Source organism: Aegilops tauschii, chromosome 5 (assembly GCF_002575655.3).
Source record: "Aegilops tauschii subsp. strangulata cultivar AL8/78 chromosome 5, Aet v6.0, whole genome shotgun sequence".
NCBI classification, from domain to species: Eukaryota; Viridiplantae; Streptophyta; class Magnoliopsida; order Poales; family Poaceae; genus Aegilops; species Aegilops tauschii.
This window is the reverse complement of record NC_053039.3, coordinates 251338810-251359334: the sequence shown is the minus strand read 5'-3', so window position 1 is coordinate 251359334 and position 20525 is coordinate 251338810.

Genomic DNA, 20525 nt, shown 5'->3' with positions numbered 1-20525 from the left:
CTCCAAAAGCGTTTTGAGCAACACGGAGCATATGAGATGTTCGAAGAGCTGAAAATGGTTTTCCAAGCTCATGCCCGGGTCGAGAGATATGAAGTCTCCGACAAGTTCTTCAGTTGTAAGATGGAGGAAAATAGTTCTGTCAGTGAGCACATACTCAAAATGTCTGGGTTACACAACCGCTTGACTCAGCTGGGAGTTAATCTCCCGGATGACGCGGTCATTGATAGAATCCTTCAGTCGCTTCCACCGAGCTACAAGAGCTTTGTGATGAACTTCAATATGCAGGGGATGGAAAAGACCATTCCTGAGGTATATTCAATGCTAAAATCAGCGGAGGTGGAGATCAAAAAGGAACATCAAGTGTTGATGGTGAATAAAACGACTAAGTTCAAGAAAGGCAAGGGTAAGAAGAACTTCAAGAAGGACGACAAGGGAGTTGCCGCGCCCGGTAAGCCAGTTGCCGGGAAAAAGCCAAAGAATGGACCCAAGCCTGAGACTGAGTGCTTTTATTGCAAGGGAAGTGGTCACTAGAAGCGGAACTGCCCCAAGTACTTGGCGGACAAGAAGGCCGGCAACACCAAAGGTATATATGATATACATGTTACTGATGTGTACCTTACCAGCACTCGTAGTAGCTCCTGGGTATTTGATACCGGTGCGGTTGCTCATATTTGTAACTCAAAGCAGGAGCTGCGGAATAAACGGAGACTGGCAAAGGACGAGGTGACGATGCGCGTCGGGAATGGTTCCAAGGTCGATGTGATCGCCGTCGGCATGCTACCTCTACATTTACCTACGGGATTAGTTTTAAACCTCAATAATTGTTATTTAGTGCCAACTTTGAGCATGAACATTGTATCAGGATCTCGTTTAATTCGAGATGGCTACTCATTTAAATCCGAGAATAATGGTTGTTCTATTTATATGAGAGATATGTTTTATGGTCATGCCCCGCTGGTTAATGGTTTATTCTTAATGAATCTCGAATGTAGTGTTACACATATGCATAGTGTGAATACCAAAATATGTAAGGTTGATAATGATAGTCCCACATACTTGTGGCACTGCCGTCTTGGTCACATTGGTGTCAAACGCATGAAGAAGCTCCATGCAGATGGACTTTTGGAGTCTCTTGATTACGAATCATTTGACACGTGCGAACCATGCCTCATGGGTAAGATGACCAAGACTCCATTCTCCGGAACAATGGAGCGAGCAACCAACTTATTGGAAATCATACATACTGATGTGTGCGGTCCAATGAGTGTTGAGGCTCGCGGTGGCTATTGTTATGTTCTCACTCTCACTGATGACGTGAGTAGATATGGGTATGTCTACCTAGTGAAACACAAGTCTGAGACCTTTGAAAAGTTCAAGGAATTTCAGAGTGAGGTTGAGAATCAACGTGACAGAAAAATAAAGTTCTTACAATCAGATTGTGTAGGGGAATATTTGAGTCACGAATTTGGCACACACTTAAGGAAATGTGGAATAGTTTCACAACTCACGCCGCCTGGAACACCTGAGCGAAATGGTGTGTCCGAACATCGTAATCGCACTCTATTGGATATGGTGCGATCTATGATGTCTCTCACCGATCTACCACTCTCATTTTGGGGCTATGCTTTAGAGACTGCCGCATTCACTTTAAATAGGGCTCCGTCGAAATCCGTTGAGACGACACCGTATGAATTATGGTTTGGGAAGAAACCTAAGCTATCGTTTCTAAAAGTTTGGGGATGCGATGCTTATGTCAAGAAACTTCAACCTGAAAAGCTCGAACCCAAGTCAGAAAAATGTGTCTTCATAGGATACCCTAAGGAAACCATTGGGTATACCTTCTACCTCAGATCTGAAGGCAAGATCTTTGTTGCCAAGAACGGGTCCTTTCTGGAGAAAGAGTTTCTCTCAAAAGAAGTAAGTGGGAGGAAAGTGGAACTTGATGGAGTACTACCTCTTGAACCGGAAACTAGCGCAGCTCAGGAAGATGTTCCTGTGGTGCCTGCACCGACTAGAGTGGAAGTTAATGATAATGATGATCAAGGTACTTCGGATCAAGCTCCTACTGAACTTCGTAGGTCCACAAGGACACGTTCCGCGCCAGAGTGGTACGGCAACCCTGTCTTGGAAATCATGTTGTTAGACAACGGTGAACCTTCGAACTATGAAGAAGCAATGGCGGGCCCAGATTCCGACAAATGGCTTGAAGCCATGCAATCTGAGATAGGATCCATGTATGAAAACAAAGTGTGGACTTTGACAGACTTGCCCGATGATCGGCGAGCGATAGAAAACAAATGGATCTTTAAGAAGAAGACAGACACGGATGGTAATGTTACCATCTATAAATCTTGACTTGTCGCTAAGGGTTATCGACAAGTTCAAGGAGTTGACTACGATGAGACTTTCTCACCCGTAGCGAAGCTGAAGTCCGTCCGAATCATGGTAGCAATTGCCGCATACTATGATTATGAGATATGGCAAATGGACGTCAAAACGGCATTCCTTAACGGCTTTCTTAAGGAAGAATTGTATATGAAGCAGCCGGAAGGTTTTGTCGATCCTAAGAATGCTAACAAGGTATCAAGCTCCAGCGCTCCATCTATGGGCTGGTGCAAGCATCTCGGAGTTGGAACATTTGATTTGATGAGATGATCAAAGCGTTTGGGTTTACACAGAGTTATGGAGAAGCCTGTGTTTACAAGAAAGTGAGAGGGAGCTCCGTAGCATTTCTCATATTATATGTGGATGACATACTATTGATGGGAAATGATATAGAATTCTTGGGAAGCATAAAGGCCTACTTGAACAAGTGTTTTTCAATGAAGGACCTTGGAGAAGCTGCTTACATATTAGGCATCAAGATCTATAGAGATAGATCGAGACGCCTCATAGGTCTTTCACAAAGCACATACCTTGACAAGATATTGAAGAAGTTCAATATGGATCAGTCCAAGATGGGGTTCTTGCCTGTATTGTAAGGTGTGCAATTGAGCACGGCTCAATGCCCGACCACGACAGAAGATAGAGAAAAGATGAGTGTCGTCCCCTATGCCTCGGCGATAGGGTCTATTATGTATGCCATGATGTGTACCAGACCGGATCTAAACCTTGCCGTAAGTTTGGTAGGAAGGTACCAAAGTAATCCCGGCATGGAACACTGGACAGCGGTCAAGAATATCCTGAAGTACCTGAAGAGGACTAAGGATATGTTTCTCGTTTATGGAGGTGACGAAGAGCTCGTCGTAAAGGGTTACGTCGATGCTAGCTTCGACACAGATCTGGATGACTCTAAGTCACAAACTGGATACGTGTATATTTTGAATGGTAGGGCAGTAAGCTGGTGCAGTTGCAAGCAAAGCGTTGTGGCGGGATCTACATGTGAAGCGGAATACATGGCGGCCTCAGAGGCAGCACAAGAAGCAATCTGGGTGAAGGAGTTCATTACCGACCTAGGAGTTATTCCCAATGCATCGGGCCCGATGACTCTCTTCCGTGACAACGCTGGAGCTATTGCCCTTGCCAAGGAGCACAGGTTTCACAGGAAGACCAGGCATATCAAGCGTCGCTTCAACTCCATTCGTGAAAATGTTCAAAATGGAGACATAGATATTTGCAAAGTACATACGGACCTGAATGTAGCAAATCCGTTGACTAAACCTCTCCCTAGAGCAAAACATGATCAACACCAGAACTCTATGGGTGTTCGATTCTTCACAATGTAACTAGATTATTGACTCTAGTGCAAGTGGGAGACTGTTGGAAATATGCCCTAGAGGCAATAATAAAATGGTTATTATTATATTTCCTTGTTCATGATAATTGTCTATTGTTCATGCTATAATTGTGTTATCCGGAAATCGTAATACATGTGTGAATACATAGACCACAACATGTCCCTAGTGAGCCTCTAGTTGACTAGCTCGTTGATCAACAGATAGTCATGGTTTCCTGACTATGGACATTGGATGTCATTGATAACGGGATCACATCATTAGGAGAATGATGTGACGGACAAGACCCAATCCTAAGCATAGCACAAGATCGTGTAGTTCGTTTGCTAGAGCTTTTCCAAATGTCAAGTATCATTTCCTTAGACCATGAGATTGTGCAACTCCCGGATACCATAGGAGTGCTTTGGGTGTGCCAAACGTCACAACGTAACTGGGTGGCTATAAAGGTGCACTACGGGTATCTCCGAAAGCGTCTGTTGGGTTGGCACGAATCGAGACTGGGATTTGTCATTCCGTATGACGGAGAGGTATCTCTGGGCCCACTCGGTAATGCATCATCATAATGAGCTCAATGTGACCAAGTGTTTGGTCACGGGATCATGCATTACGGTACGAGTAAAGTGACTTGCCGGTAACGAGATTGAACAAGGTATTGGGATACCGACGATCGAATCTCGGGCAAGTAACATACCGATTGACAAAGGGAATTGTATACGGGATTGATTGAATCCTCGACATCATGGTTCATCCGATGAGATCATCGTGGAACATGTGGGAGCCAACATGGTTATCCAGATCCCGCTGTTGGTTATTGACCGGAGAGTCGTCTCGGTCATGTCTGCATGTCTCCCGGTGACGCTAAGGTGGAACATGTGGGAGCCAACACACTTAAGGTTCGGTGACGCTAGAGTTGTAGAGATATTAGTATGCGGTTAACCGAAAGTTGTTCGGAGTCCCGGATGAGATCCCGGACGTCACGGGGAGTTCCGGAATGGTCCGGAGGTAAAGATTTATATATGGGAAGTCCTATTTTGGCCACCGGAAAATGTTCGGGATTTTTCGGTATTGTACCGAGAAGGTTCTAGAAGGTTCCGAAGTGGGGCCCACCTGCATGGGGGGACCCACATGAACGTGGGTAGTGGGGGCTAGGCCCCACACCCCTGGTCAAGGCGCACCAAGATCCCACCTTAGAAGGAATAAGATCATATCCCGAAGGGATAAGATCAAGATCCCTAAAAAAGGGGGATAACAATCGGTGGGGAAGGGAAATGATGGGATTTCTTCCCCCCACCTTTGCCAACGCCCCAATGGACTTGGAGGGCAAGAAACCAGCCCCCTCCACCCCTATATATAGTGGGGAGGCGCATGGGAGCAGCACCCCAAGCCCCTAGCGCCTCCCTCTCCCTCCCGTGACACCTCTCCCTCACGCTGAGCTTGGCGAAGCCCTACCGAGATCTCCGCTGCTTCCACCACCACGCCGTCGTGCTGCTGGATCTCCATCAACCTCTCCCTCCCCTTGCTGGATCAAGAAGGAGGAGACGTCTTCCCCAACCGTATGTGTGTTGAACGCGGAGATACCGTCCGTTCGGCGCTCGGTCATCGGCGATTTGGATCACGACGAGTACGACCCCATCAACCCCGTTCACTTGAACGCTTCCGCTCGTGATCTACAAGGGTATGTAGATGCACTCTTTTCCCTCTCGTTGCTAGAAGACTCCATATATTGTTCTTGGTGATGCATAGAAATTTTTTAATTTCTGCAACGATCTCCCACATGTGGATCACGAAGAGAAACTTTTATGTGATAGCTATATTGTTGAATTTGAGAAAATGATCCTACATGTAATTCTTATGACAGAAGACAATATGGTTGTAGAAATTTTCATGTTACTAAATTACCTCTCGTTTTTTGACTGAACACTATGAGGCAAAAGCCCCACAGCCTTTTATTAAAATAGAGCCCCAAGTCTTACAGAAAAGGAAACACAAGTAAAAGCTAACTAGGAGTTTAAAAGACCTACCTATCATAATACACCAAGTTACACTACTGCAGGATGCTGCTAACGTGTCGCGGGAAACCACGGCCACCTATGGGACCAGGAGGCCCCTTGCTGGTTCGGCAGGGGGGCGATGCATTGCGCAAAGAGCAGACGAGCGTGGGGCAGCGCGACAGGGATCACACAAGCAATTTACCTAGGTTCGGGCCACCGCGAGGCGTAAAACCCTACTCCTGCTTTGGTGGATTGATGGTGGAAAAGGTGTTGGTGGAGCGTCGTACATTTGCCCGGCAAGGGTTGCCTTCGGGCAGCAGTGACTACGCGCGTATGGGGTGTAAGTTATCCAGCCTTCTAACCCTTTCTACGGTTGCCACAGGCCTCCTTTTATAGATCAAGGGGTCACCACAATGACAAAGTAGTCATTATGCACTGATATGATAGCAAATAGTGCTATCATACCTAACTCCGCGGGCTAACAGGGCGCATTAAATGCACCGCTTAGTGTCACATCACTGGTTGCCCGACAAGGCTTGCCGGGCAATCTTGCCAGCTCCGCACCTGCTTGCTTGACACATCGCGGGACGGGTGTCATGTATGGGTTTTTCCTGTAAGGACAGGTAGCCATGTGGCAAATGACTGCCACTCAGTAACTTTGCGGCTTGACACCGCACTGATCGACAACGTGGGTCGTGGTGGAGTGGTTGGTGAAGTGGTTTTGCCTCTGCCAGGGTGCTTCGATTGCTTGCTTCTGGGGGTGGCCTCGCCCCTTGCTGGGCTCGCCTGCTCGGCAAAGGAGGCCTTTCTTTTGGCGATATCCTGCTTCTCTGGCTCGAGCTTGGTCTCTCTGATCTGCCTGCTGGTCCTTCAAATCTCTTGGTTCCCTGTACATCTTGGCTCGATCTTGGCTTTTCCGTGCACGAGTCAGGGGAAAATGCATGTGTATTTTCCCCGACATAAGCCCCCGGGCCTGAGCCACACGTGTTGTGTGGCACGTTGGGTTAGGCCCCAAACAGTGCACGGACATGTGGCAGGAGAGGGTTGTGCATGCCGGTTTGCCATGATGACTAGTCAATCCAACGTCCACTTTGCGCAATTACTGCGTGTCGTGGGGTCATGGGACTGTTGCAGTTAAGGTAAAATGGTAACTTTCTGAAGCATCGCGCATCTGCCCCGCTTTTCTCCCTTAAGAGTAGGGAAAAATAGAGCAGCACGATTCACCTGTCTCTTGCCCCGCTCCCCCATCTTCTCCCTCCGCAAGCCAAGCGACAGTTCCTCCTCTCATTCTCCCTTCCATCGCCGCCCTCCTCATCGAATCCTTTATCTTTCCGTGTTGCTGCCGTAGGAATGGGGAAGAAACCCGGGGAGAAGAGAAAGCCGACGGCCGCGACGAAGGAGGCCGCCGCCGAGGGGAGCAAGAGGTCGGCAGAGCTGAACAAGAAGCGGAGTGAGGACGTTGTCTTCCCCCCGTCCACCTTGAGCGGTCCTGTTCTCCAGGTGAGGTATGGATACTTGTGGGGGAGGCCCGTCGAGAAAGGACATGGAGTGCATGTGGTTTATGCTGCGGGGAAGGAAGATCCGCTGAATTCTTACCACTTCTTCTGTGCTTATTTCATCCGTGGCCTCTATCCCCCTTTCTCCGAGTTCTTCGAAGCCATCATGAACATCTATGGATTCCACCTTCTCGATTTCAGGCCCAATGCGATGGTGACCATGGCCATCTTCGCATATTTGTGCGAGAATTTTGTTGGAGTCAGGCCCAATGTGGATCTATTCTGGCACTACTTCGCCCCATGGGTGGAGAGCAAAGTCAACCGCTCCGGAATCATCAGTTGGATGCTGCGCGTGGCGAGGAAGACCTGGGATTACCTCCCTAGGTACCAGCATGGGAGGTGGGATGAATGAAGAGGTGATTGGTGCTGGATTTAGGACAAGGAAGCCCCCGAGTTCTGCGAAGCACGGAAGGTGTTTGTCGAGCGTGGCAAGGATTGGAGCTTAAGATGGCTCAATGAGGATAGGCTGTTCCCGGCAATCAACCGGATCACCCGTCTGGTGGTTGCCGGGTTAACCATTGAACTTGTGGGGGCAGATTTTCTTCTCTGCCGCATCTCGCCGCTGCAAGAAAGGGACAGACCCGCGTGGCTGTATGGCGATGCTGCGAATAGGATGAGGCTGCTTCCAGTGTTGGCCAACAAATTATCAGTTTATGGTCATGCTTGGTTGTGCGACCAATTGTTTGGTCTCTTTGAGTTGTTCAAGCTCCCGGCAACCGTCATCCCCTTAATATCAATTCTGCCAGGGACCAAATACTGAAGTGGATGCTAGACTGCAATGCTGAAGGGGTATCGAGCACTTGGCAGCTTCCCAACCTGGATGAAGAGCTCTAGTGGTCGAGCACCTTGGTGGATAAGTCCACCAAGACTGAAGATGGGATGTATAAACGCACCTCTGCCGCGGAGGTGGCATATATTCTGAAGAGGGTCGAGGAGGACAAGGCTGCCCGGCTTCCGGAGATGGAGAAGGCCCTAAAGGCTGGGAAAGGCAAAGGGAAAGCTGGGGACGGTAGTTCTTCCCATGGCGGTAGCGAGGCGCAAGCCACAGAAGGATCTGTCGGGGAAGAGCTTGTCGGGGTTAACTTTGCCGGGCTAGATGCCCTGGCCACGGCGACAACGGAGCTTCAGGACGAGGAGGAGGAGGACGCGGTGGCGGCCCTTGACGACGAGTGGCTCGCAGCTGGACCACAAGCCCCCGCACCGGACCCAGCTCAGCGCACCTGTAGGCGCGCCGTAGCCCGAGGGGCGGCGACCTCCAACCTGACGCCAGTTGCCAAGAGGGTGAAGAAGACTTCCACCAAGTCTACCAAGGTAGAGGTGGCGTGTCGTCAATCCCCTTGTCTCGCCCAGACCATGGCTTCCTCCGCCAAATGCCCGGCGACCATGGAGGCGGAGTCCAGCCCCTGCTCCGGCTCGAGCTCCTCGCAGAGCTCGTCTACCCCGGAGCTCCTGATGTCATGACAGGCACCAAAGCTACCTGGGAGTTCTGTACCTCCGCCCCAAAAGAGAAGACGGGAGTCTCCACATCCCATGGAGTTCAACTTGAACTCCATGCTCCTCGCGGAAGAGTAAGGAGGATTTTTCCTTTCATGGATAGCTTATGCATGTCTAATTACTTTTGCTGACTGACCTCTTGTTCTTGTTGTCGTTGTCAGGGAAGTGGAGGAGGACACGGAAACCCTCGTCCACCGCTCCCGGAAGAGGCTCCAACGTCTTGGGTCGTTGAAGGGAGCAGAGAGCCCGGTCTTGGTGGGGGGTGATGCAGAGGACCCCGCGCCGAGCCCCCAGGTCAGCCCCCGGCCCGAGAGCGGAGACTTGGCCCCATATGTCAGAGGTGACGGGGACGGCCTCCTCGTTTCCCCCGGCAAAGGAGGAGGTGAGATGACTCAGGGCGAGCCCCTTCCTGAGGGGCATGCTTCCCCTGTCGCTCGAGCCGAACAAATTGCTGTGGAACCTTCCGCGGCGGAGGCCGCACAGAAGGCCGCTGAGCCCACCCTGGCAGAAGACGAGGCCCATGACCCGGCAATAGTTGTTGCTGGGGAGACAGAAACTTCTGCCCAGCAGCCTTTCCAGGTACCTTATTTAATTCTTCCTTTTCTTCATGCTCTGATTGTTTTTGCTGACTTCTCCACTTGCTCGAGGCTTCCGTTTCTTCATCATTTACTGGTCCTTTCATACGCAGCCCCTCAAACCGAGGAACCATACATGCTGGATCTGGTGGCTGATATAGGGAGGGCCACCGCAGATGAAGCTGCAGAGCTTGACGCCACAAAGGGACGGGATATCGCTGCCAATGAAGCACATAGCTCCTTGGCAGTGGTGGAGCACTCTCTGGAGGAGGCCCCGGTAGAGGAAGTGATTATCGAGGCGAAGATTCCCCTCCAAACCATGGGCCCACTCCCCTCCTTCGGCGTCATCGCTAAGGCCCCGCCGTCTTCCTCAAGCACGCTGGCTATGGAGCTATCGTTGCCTGACATTGGAGCCCCAGGCCCGTCCTCGACAGACGCGGAGCTCGACGAAGAGCTTCAGCGCCTCCTGGCACCGCTATACCTGGGAATCGGGGAGGCCGATGACTCAGCTGCTATCACGATGGATATGTCCTTCATGGAGTCCATGGTTGTGGGCGTGAAGGAAATGCAGGCTCGGCACTGTCTGAAGTGGCAGGAGCTCAAGGAACGGCGCGAGTCCACCGGCAAGGTGGACCAGAAGCTGAAGGATAAGTGTTTGGAGCTGCGCGAATGGCACGACAAGCAGTTCAAGGCGCTCATGAGGCAGCAAGAGACCCTCCAGATGATGAGGGAGGATGTCATGGCTCGGGAGGCGCATCTAGCAGACCACAAGGCATCTCTGGACGCCAGGGAGCGAGAGATCTCCCTGCGGGAGGAGAGACTCGATGCTACTCTTCGCGCCAAGGATGAGGATAGGCTCTTGTGCGGCAGCGTACTAAGGAGCTCGAGGACAAGCATGGAGCTACCCTGGACACTCTTGTCACTGACCATGCTGCCCAGTTGAAGAAGCTTATTGAAGATCTAGACACCGCATCCTCCGCCAAGACTGAGCTCGACCGATAGGTAGCTAAGCTGAATGAAGATCTTGTCGGTAGCACCAAAGAGGTGGAGGCGCTCAAAGAAGAAGCACGGCAGGAAGAGATCCACTTGGCTGATGTGCAGTCGCAGCTTACCTCCAAGACCCAGAGCCTTGACGCTGCCAACGGCAACATCACGGACATGAAAGCGCGGATTTTCTCGCTGGAGCAGTCGACGGAGTCCCTCGAGTCCCGCCAGCAGTTGCTGTCCAAGGACTTGGAAAACGCTAAGCGTCTCCGGCAAGGCGTAGAGGAGAAGTTGAAGAATCAGGTCGACATGAGTAACCTCTGCATCAAGAGCCTGGTCGACTTTGCCGAGCGTCTTGGCGCCCAAGCTACGGTGATGGGTATGGACGGCCTAGTTTTCTCGGCCAGCAAGCAGGAGGTCCCAAGCATCAAACTGGTGCTCCTCTTCAACAAACTGATCGAGAAGCTGGAAGCGCATGAAGAGGGGAGGGCCGAGCATTTGCGACTGAGTCCCGGAGGCTTGCCGCAACACCCTCTTCATGGTCTTGAGCAATATCGCCTGCCGCCACCCAGAGCTCGATCTTGATGATGTATTCAAGAAGCGACCAGCAGGTGCCGATGTCGCAGCCGTCGAGAAGAAAGCCGCTCCCCATGCCGGCAGGGTTCTTTGCGTTTAAGCTGTTCCACCTGGCTACCAGACCAAGTATCGGGCCGTTGTCGTTTCCACTGGGCCCTGTAATGGAACGTGATATCTATTTTGTGTTTAGTTATTCTATCTCTAGTATTTGTGCGAAACTGATATTTCTAGCTGGATCATTAAATGTGTGTTTATCCCTTTGAGCTCTATATGTTCGCGTTCGTATGATCAATACCCATATATGCTCTGGATGTCTGCCGATATCATATTGCCGCGATTGTTGTAAGGGTCTGAACCTTAACAGTCATCTTGGCGTGGATGCGTCTCGGCGGGTTTTTCCTAGGTAGTTCTCGATGTAGCCTCTCGACCTATGAGCATGGCTCTGGAGAGGACGATGGTGCAATCAAAGAAACTAGCCAAGGTTCCATCACACGAGGGCTTTCACGATATGAACGTCCACTAGAGTTAAGGGATAAATGATAGCAAAATCCTGGAATGTATCAACAAGAGGCGATAACGTAAACATAGCTTTCATTTAGAGCTTCTCCCTACTCTACAGGGTCGCGCGCGTCGGGCGCGCCCGCGGCACTTGGAGGAGCGGGAGTCAGTCAGATTGTTTCTTTGTTCCTGGCAGGGACATATTACATTTCCTGTGGCTGGTGGGTATCGGGGCGTATTGTCGGGCTCTTGTGGCCCCCTCCCTTTTTTCTCCTTTCCTTTCGAGACAGTCCGGTGGCTGCCGTCGCACGGGTCGTGCCGATGCAAGCAGCCTCGCCGAAGTGCGCTTGCCGGGATGTCTACTGACGGACTCATACCGGCGCTCCACTCAGGATCACCCAAAATGGGGGAATACTAAACAAAGCGTCGCGCGGTAATCGTCGACATCGACGACGCCGAGCCAAGGCAATTCGAATGCTGACGAATGGAAAGGATGGGGAGGAGGGAATTCATGCCCGCACCTCTTATGCCCTTTTTTCGAACGGCGCCCGAATGGTGGGTACGCCATATGGGCCGTCGAGGCAGGCGTATCATCGCCAGGGGCGGTCCTAGCCGTAGCGGTGGCTACGGCGAAGTGTGGAGACCAATGATGTAGTGCAGGGATGATCCCGCTTCGCCTCTGCGTCTTCGTGTTCGCCACGGTTGACGGCGTCGCCGAAGACGAGGATGGTGATGGAGTCGAGGCTCTGCGCACGCCTTCAGATTTGCACAAGCGAGCCCCCTACCTGGCGTGCCAAAGATGTCGCGGGAAACCATGGCCACCTATGGGACCAGGAGGCCCCTTGCTGGTTCGGCAGGGGGGCGACACATTGCACAAAGAGCAGATGAGCGTGGGGCAGCACGACAGGGATCAGACAAGCAATTTACCAAGGTTCGGGCCGCCGCGAGGCTTAAAACCCTACTCCTGCTTTGATGGATTGATGGTGGAAAAGGTGGTGGTGGAGCGTTGTACTCTTGCCCGGTAGGGGTTGCCTTCGGGCAGAAGTGACTACGCGCGTATGGAAGCATAAGTTATCCAATCTTCTAACACTTTCTACGGTTGCCACGGGCCTCCTTTTATAGATCGAGGGGTCACCACAATGGCAAAGTAGTCATTATGCACTGATATGATAGCAAACAGTGCTATCATACCTAACTCTGCAGGCTGATAAGGCGCATTAAATGCACCGCTTAGTGTCACATCACTGGTTGCCCGGCAAGGCTTGCCGGGCAATCTTGCCAGCTCCGCACCTGCTTGCTTGACACGTCGCAGGACGGGTGCCATCTGAGGCAGCCATGTGGCAAATGACTGCCAGTCAGTAACTTTGCGGCTTGACACCACACTGATCGATGACGTGGGTCATGGTGGAGTTGTTGGTGAGGTGGTTTTGCCTCCGTGAGCCCCGGCAGGCCCTGCCGGGGTGCTTCGATTGCTTGCTTCTGGGGGTGGCCCCGCCCCTTGCCGAGCTCGCCTGCACGGCAAAGGAGGCCTTTCTCTTGGCGATATCCTGCTTCTCTGGCTCGAGCTTGGTCTCTATAATCTGCATGCTGGTCCTTCGAATCTCTTGGTTCCTTGTACATCTTGGCTCTATCTTAGCTTGTCCGTGCACGAGTCAGGGGAAAATACATACCCCAGCATATTTTCCCCGACATAACGCGACACTATGATCAGAGACCCTTCGACGAAACTGTGTGTGATGCAATAATCGCAAACGGTGGTGTAAAAAACCCGTCAAAAAAGGTGCAAAACGTATGCGATGGCGGATGCATCAAACACAGTTCAGATTCTTTGCGTGTGCGATGCAGGGCATACGGTTCAGTTCAATTAACTGTTTGAGATGAGGAGAAACAAAAGAAATGGGTAGCCAGATGAAGGTGTGTGTGATATACAACATACGGTTCACTTAGATGAAATGTTTGTGATTAGGCAACACAAAAGAAACGGTCAGCCAGATCAAGGTGTGTGCGATATACGGCATGCGGTTCATTCGGATGAACTGTTTGCTTTGAGCAAAGAGAACAGAAACGGTTCAATATAACAAGATATGTGTGATACGTGGCAAACATGTTTGTAATCAGAAATGTGTGCAAAGACCGATAATAACACAGACGATTGCTGCTAATAAGCCGTGTGTGTTGTGGGCAAACGCTTGGTGGTATACAATTGTCGGCGATTGATGAAATCATCACCGACGGGTTCCCCAGTAGGGTCCGTGTGCAATGTCATTGCACACAGAACAATAACATATGTACTCATAACTTATAAGGACTTGATTCCATAAACAGATTGAACATCCAAATACATATGTGGCTAGTACACACATGACCTTTGCACACACCAAAGTACGTTCCAAAATGTCTACACTCAAATAATGTATAAAAATACAAAACGAACTGTGAATAATTTCATATTTTTAGGACGACGCTACTATAGTTGCATGTTGCCTCCGTAAAATAAATCAAGGAGGGAAGAAACAGCGTATGCCGTTTCGCACACAAAGGTGACAAGGTCCCTCTCGGAACCATGAGCCTTTTTGAGAGAAGCTCCGGTTTGTAAGAAGTTTGTACCAAAACTTGTCCCAAATTGGACTAATTTTTTACCACAGCCATGCCAAGTTTCATGATTTTGAGGCGAGTTTTGGATTTATAGTAATTTTAAAACCAGGTTTCTCAATATTTACTGTCGAGTCGGCACCGCCCTGGATAGGCTTTTTCCTCATGGGTCCCAAATGACAAGTCCAAATCTGTCACTACCATGCAACTTTTCTTATTAAGAATTACAACCCATTTTGTCTGCTACCTAAAAATAAGTTTCTGGGTGCTGGTGGGCGCTAAGAACTTGCGGGTTCTGTAATGAACAAAGATCTCAAGGATCCCGGGAGAGTGATGTTTTTTCCCTATGTTGTGAATGCTTATAATATTTATGTCTTCATTAAAGAAATGGCAAGCCATTGGCCCAGTATGAAAGAAAATATGGGTCAAAACCGAGTTGAAAAGGGAAATAATATCTAACTCCAGGTTACAAACAGTACAAAAGCACAAGGATTAATTGCTCATTAGGTTTAGACAAAATCCAGATTGAACAGGACAATGACATCTAACTCAATCAAAGTTTTCGGCAGTCACAATCAAATGGATCGGTCTGATCCATAAAATCAAGATCCCCGGCCAGAAATTCTACTGGTACATGATGACAAGATGTTGTAAATAGAAGCCGAGCATGATCAGATGCCCTTAGGTCCACCTGAAACTTCTTTTTATGTTGTTCAACACTTGCAGCCGTAAGAAATTTCTTATCGAAAAACTTAATCCTCACGGACAATAGTGCCCTCGCATTCAACATGAAGAATGTGACAAAGCTAGTGTTTGCATTGTTGGATGCATATCCTTCTAGTGTTACTGTCTTCAAACAAATGTCATGAGATCTGAGAAAATCCCAGTGCTTCTTGAACCATCGATTGGTTATACCTTTTTCTCCGTGTGTTAGTGCCTAAATAGAGATGAACATTGAAAACATTTAATGTCTAAAAAATATTATGTTGAAAGAGTGATAGCTGAACGATTAATTATAGTACATTATATATGGGCTTTCAATGTGCGTGAAATCATCACCTTTATATACAAATTCTCCAGACATGGAAAGCATTGCAGCAAGCCAATAATCATGTTCAAATCAAAACACCACATACTGATATGTAAGGTCATGATAGAATCCACCACCACTAATAGGATGGACAAGCTCTTCATTGAGCATAGAACATAATATTAGTACCAAAAGTGTACTCCAAGATGATACTTAACTTATGTGCACAAATGAAAGAGGCAGATTACAAAAGTTTACGTGAATAATATACAGTACCTCAATAGGTGTGGAGCTAAACACCATCTTGAACCATCTAAAGGAATCACGAATTGCACCCAAGGTCTCCAGTGTAGGCGCAGAGACTACAGTTATTTGTGAAGGTACTATACCAGAATCAAGGAGCAACCTTTGAAGTGAAGGGGCATCTTCGATGATGAGATCATGTCCAAAAAATCAAATCCCCATGCTTACAAGGTGGGGCGACTTTGTTTAGAGACAACGGATATGAATTTCCATTGCAAAAACAAGCAGCAAGCGCTCCAGGGTAGGGCAGCTGGAGTGGATGATGCTGTGCAGTGCGGTCTCTGACAGATCAACCAACACAAGCGCAAGTTTTTTTAGCAGTGGGAGTCAAAGCATTTGTGCCAGATTGTCTGCTAGATGGCACCGGGCGAAGGTGGCGGTGTGGAGAGAGAGGAGGAAAACCACGTGATGGACATCGATGGTGAGGGCACAGATACATCAATTTGTGGTATGTTACATACATAGTCATGGTAGAACTCAAGCTGCTGGAGTTTATCGAATTGACGGGATGTCAGCCAGGCGGCCACCATGCAGGGTATGTCCAGTAGGTAGCATGCCGGGATGTAGATGCGTTGAACGGAGCCCTGGTGGTTGGAGATGATGGCTCCGGGGAATTCAGAATCATCATCGAGAGATAGCTGACGACAGTCAAGATTAAGAGGCACGGTGTGCCACCGAGATGCAAGGACTTGTGTGCGGCAGCCATCCTTGGTAGGGAGAAGGGAGATGATCTCTCCAAGGATGCCGTCCGGGAGATCGCTGATGCGGTCCGCCAGAGATTCTACTGGTTCCTCAGGTCTAGGGGCGTTTCTGGCTGCACAGCCTGGTCCAAGATCTACATCTGGCGGTGGCGCTGGCCGGAGCCTCATCTGTGTACATACCAATCTCAAAGAAAAAAATGGCATAACATGTAGGACATTTGAAATCAATTCTCAAGATAAGGAAGAAAAAAGGCACAAACATATATGTAGGACATTCAAAATCAATTCTCAAGATCTGGCCATGAATTATTAGCACGCAAGCTAACCCTAGTCGGATTATTAAGAAAAATCATTTGTAAAGAACAAACAATTAATCAAACTCTATACGGTTAACGTTCAAACAATCAATCCACTACGTGCATCTAACGGATCTTAATGTCAGGACCCTGATCCTAAGTTACATCGATCTAGCATGTACCACATCATATCACTTTGCGGCCTCACGCACGGTATCCCCACGGGTGCCACCTTACCTGGCCCGGGACCGTTTGCGCCTTTTGGCTCACGTGTATGATAGTGTCGCTAGCATCCATATGACAGAGAACCCGGGCCGACATGACTAGTCGTAAACCCAAGGTGGCACTAACTTACAGGGACAGGCATACATGACCCAGCAACGAACGTGTCGGTCATCAACGTATGAACCCAAGTCGTAGCAAGCTACGAGGACTTAAAGGAACAACGCGTGACATTTCCTCGAACGGACAGACACAGGAACGAAGAAGGACACATGCCGGCCAGCCTAAGCGTTCCGGAGCAGTAGCAAGCTACCATGGCTCGGTGGAAGCACTAGGAGACATTTCCCAGTAAGAGAGGCTACCAAGAATAAACAACTAGGTTGTCGGATCCCACACATACCAAGCATTTCAATAACATACACACAATATGCTCGATATGTGCAATACAACATGGCATCACAACAGAACTCTACGACTCAAAGTATTTATTCATTAGACTCCGAGGAGCCAGATAGTACAAACATGGCTCTGATGACCCAGCATTCAAGTCATACAAGCAATAAGCACATGTGGAAGCTTAACTTGTCTGAGTACAGACAACTACAAATGAAAAAGGCTGAGAAGCCTGACTATCTACAAGACCCTGCCGAGGGCACAAGATCGTAGCTGAGGTAACAAGCTAAACGTCGAAGTCCACGCGGAACTACTAGTGCGACTGAAGTCTCTCTGCAAAAACATAAATTAAGCAAACGTGAGTACAAATGTACCCAGCAAGACTTACATCAGAACTAGCTACATATGCATCAGTATCAACAAAGGGGTGGTGGAGTTGAACTGCAGCAAGCCAGCTTTGACTTGGTGGCTATCCTGAACTACGACTGCAAGTAACTCTTTTGGAGTGGCGCACACGAGTCCACATATTCACCGATCAATACACCACTATGGATCCGCTCCTGTCTCCCTACAAAAACGCCATCCATAGCACTCACGCTTATCTTGCACATTTTAGAGTATCCACTTTCACTTGTCTATGAACTGTATAGGCAACCTAGAGGTCCTTTACCGCGGACGCGGCTATTCGAATAGATGATGTTAACCCTGCAGGGGTGTACTTCTTCACACACGCTCTCGCCACTTATCGCCATGTACACGTTATGTATCTCGGCAACCTTCAAGCGGAAGCCTGGCGAGGGTATCGGCCACGACCTGACTAACCACACAAGTCCCTAGACCGGGTTTATCGCCTATTCAGGTTCCATCCCCAGGGAGTCCGGCCGAGGTTTCCACATACGACCCCGAACGATGTGTGCAGGGTTCCCGAGGCACCAAACGGGCATCCCGGTACGCCGTGCCACGTGCCTACCGCATCACATCCCACCCCTCGGGTGAGCGCTGCGCAGGGCCTCCAGCATACTTCAAACACCAGAAACTACTTACAACTCTCTGACAGAGGACAGGGGCGGTTAAGAGGTCGAGGGGGTCCATTGGTTTCGGTCCCAACGCGTGGTAGTAGTTGTTCATGGATCACAAACATAGAACTCAGTTCCTGAGGACGGTTTCAATGAGACAACCCACCATGTACTCCTACATGGCCTCTCACCGCTACCTTTACCAAATCGTGTTCACACACTTAGCTCACACACAGTAGGACATGTTCATGACCATTCCAATTCATCCTCGATGAATCGGACCTGACACAACTCTAAGCAGTACCAGGCATGACAAACAAGCATGAATGAGTAGGCACATCAGGGCTCAAACAACTCCAACTCATGCTAGTGGGTTTCGTCTATTTACTGTGGCAAAGACAGGTCATGCAGAGGAAAAGGGTTCAACTACTGCAACATGTAAAAGATGAATCATTGTTGTCCTAATGTAGTAAAAGAGAGCAGGAGCGAGAGACTGGGATTGTATCAGAATGAACAAGGGGGTTTTGCTTGCCTGGCACTTCTGAAGATAGTATAGTTCTTCATTGGTGTCATCGATCTCATCGTCGGAACATACGTGTACCGAGGGGGAACAACCACTGGCAACACAGAAAGAACACAATCAATGCAATGCACAATATGATGCATGATCATGACATGGAAAAATGAGTGTGTTTGAGCTAATGCAACTAGCAACAATTTAAATGAAGTTGGTTTGAACCCAAGGTTCAAATTCGAACTCCATATGTGAAATTCAAATGCCATTTATTTGTTTGGTCCAATTCAGCAACTTTAAGTTGCTCCAACATGCATGAAAATTGTACAGATTGGATTTTCCGATCATTTTTCATATATAAATCTTTCATTTGGAGTTACATATTATTTTCTATGATGTTCTGAAGTGTTAGCTATTTTCTGAAATTTCCTGGATTGTTTTAAATCCAGAAATTGTTAACCACGTCAGCATGATGGCAGCATGATGTCATCAGGTCAACAACGACAGTCCAGGTTAAACCTAATGGCCGGGGCCCACACGTCAGTGTCTTAGGGCTGGTTTGGGTGGATGACAGGTAGGACCGGTCAACGCTGACATGGCCAAAGTCAAAGCTGGCACGTGGGGTCCGCAAGATTAGCACTAATCTAAACAAGAAATTTAGGCTAACCTAATTAGGCTCAGGGACCCACATATCACCGACACAGGGCACTAACTAAACATGATTAGCACCTAAGCTAATGGTTCCACGTCAGCTGCCGGCGTTTAACCGCTGGCGACCACAGACCGCGGCGGTGCCCGTGTCGGGTTTGCTCTACGGGCCACCGTTCGACAGGCGGAAGGGCGCGTTTGAAAGAGGGGAGCGAGACGCATCCACGGGTGGCCGTGGTTCGAGCGGGGGTGGATGGAGTCAACGGCGGCGACCAAAATGGTGGCGGCCGGAGTTCGGCCTCGAGCGGGATGCGGCTATGAAGCACGGGGAGCCCAACTGAGGGGGTCTACAGCTTCCTCGTGTCACCAGGAGCACGGTGGTGTGCTCGGTTTGGGCGGAGGCGAACCAAAACGACAACGGCGACATGGCCGGCGGTGATGTGCTCGCGGGCTCGGCTATGAAGTTAGTTAGGGCGCGCAAACGGAAGGGAGAAGAGAGGGGGAAGATTTCGGTGCTCACAGTGAACTCACAGAGCAGGCCAGTGGGCTCGGGGAGGCGTCGGAGCGAGCGGGGCGGCGTGAGCGATCTCGGCGGCCCGAGGTTGATGAAGGGCTCGGGGTCGTCGCTTGGGGGCGTTCGGCATCGTGTGCGTCGACAGAGAGGATGAGGCAGACGAGGCGGCGCTTCTGGACACAGACGGAGGGCGAGGAGGTGGTTCTGGCCTCGGCAACTGCGAGCGGTGGCGGCGGATGCGTCCGGCTGTGGCGGTGCAGAGGCGAGGGAGAGAGCAGAAAGGCAGGGGAGTGGGCGAGGGGGTGCTGGCCATCTCCCAGGCGCGAGAGAACGACGTAGGGAGGCCAGGCAGGCAGGGAGGAGGTGGAGGCCTCGGGCGCGCTAGCGTCGACACGCCTTTGCCTACTGGCAGAGGTTGAAGACGACCGCTTCGCCCAAGTCGGTTGGGCCTCAGATACAGTGCTGGGCCAGCTGGGCTGCCAGGTAAGTTGCACATGTAACCTCTCTCTTCTTTTATTTCTGTTTTCTATTTTGTTTCTTTGTTTTGAATTTGGTTTGCTAACCAAATGTTTTTTGTAGCTTCTAAGATTTATTGTAGATGCAATATGGATTATTCCAAAGCTCCACAAAATGTTTCAGAATCATTGGAGCAATAAACATAATTATAGGATTTATTTGCTCCAACTCAAATACAATATGAGTTAATTCAAAACTCCAAAAATGTCCTAGAAATATATTCATCATTTTTGGCAGAGGTTTCTACCTCAACCAAAAATCATGAACTTTTCTTGAGGCATTGTGGGTTCATTGAAATGTTTTTAAGTTGAACCTAGTTGAGTTCTTTTGGTGTTAGGGATTGAACAATCCCCATTTCAACTTTCAAAGAAA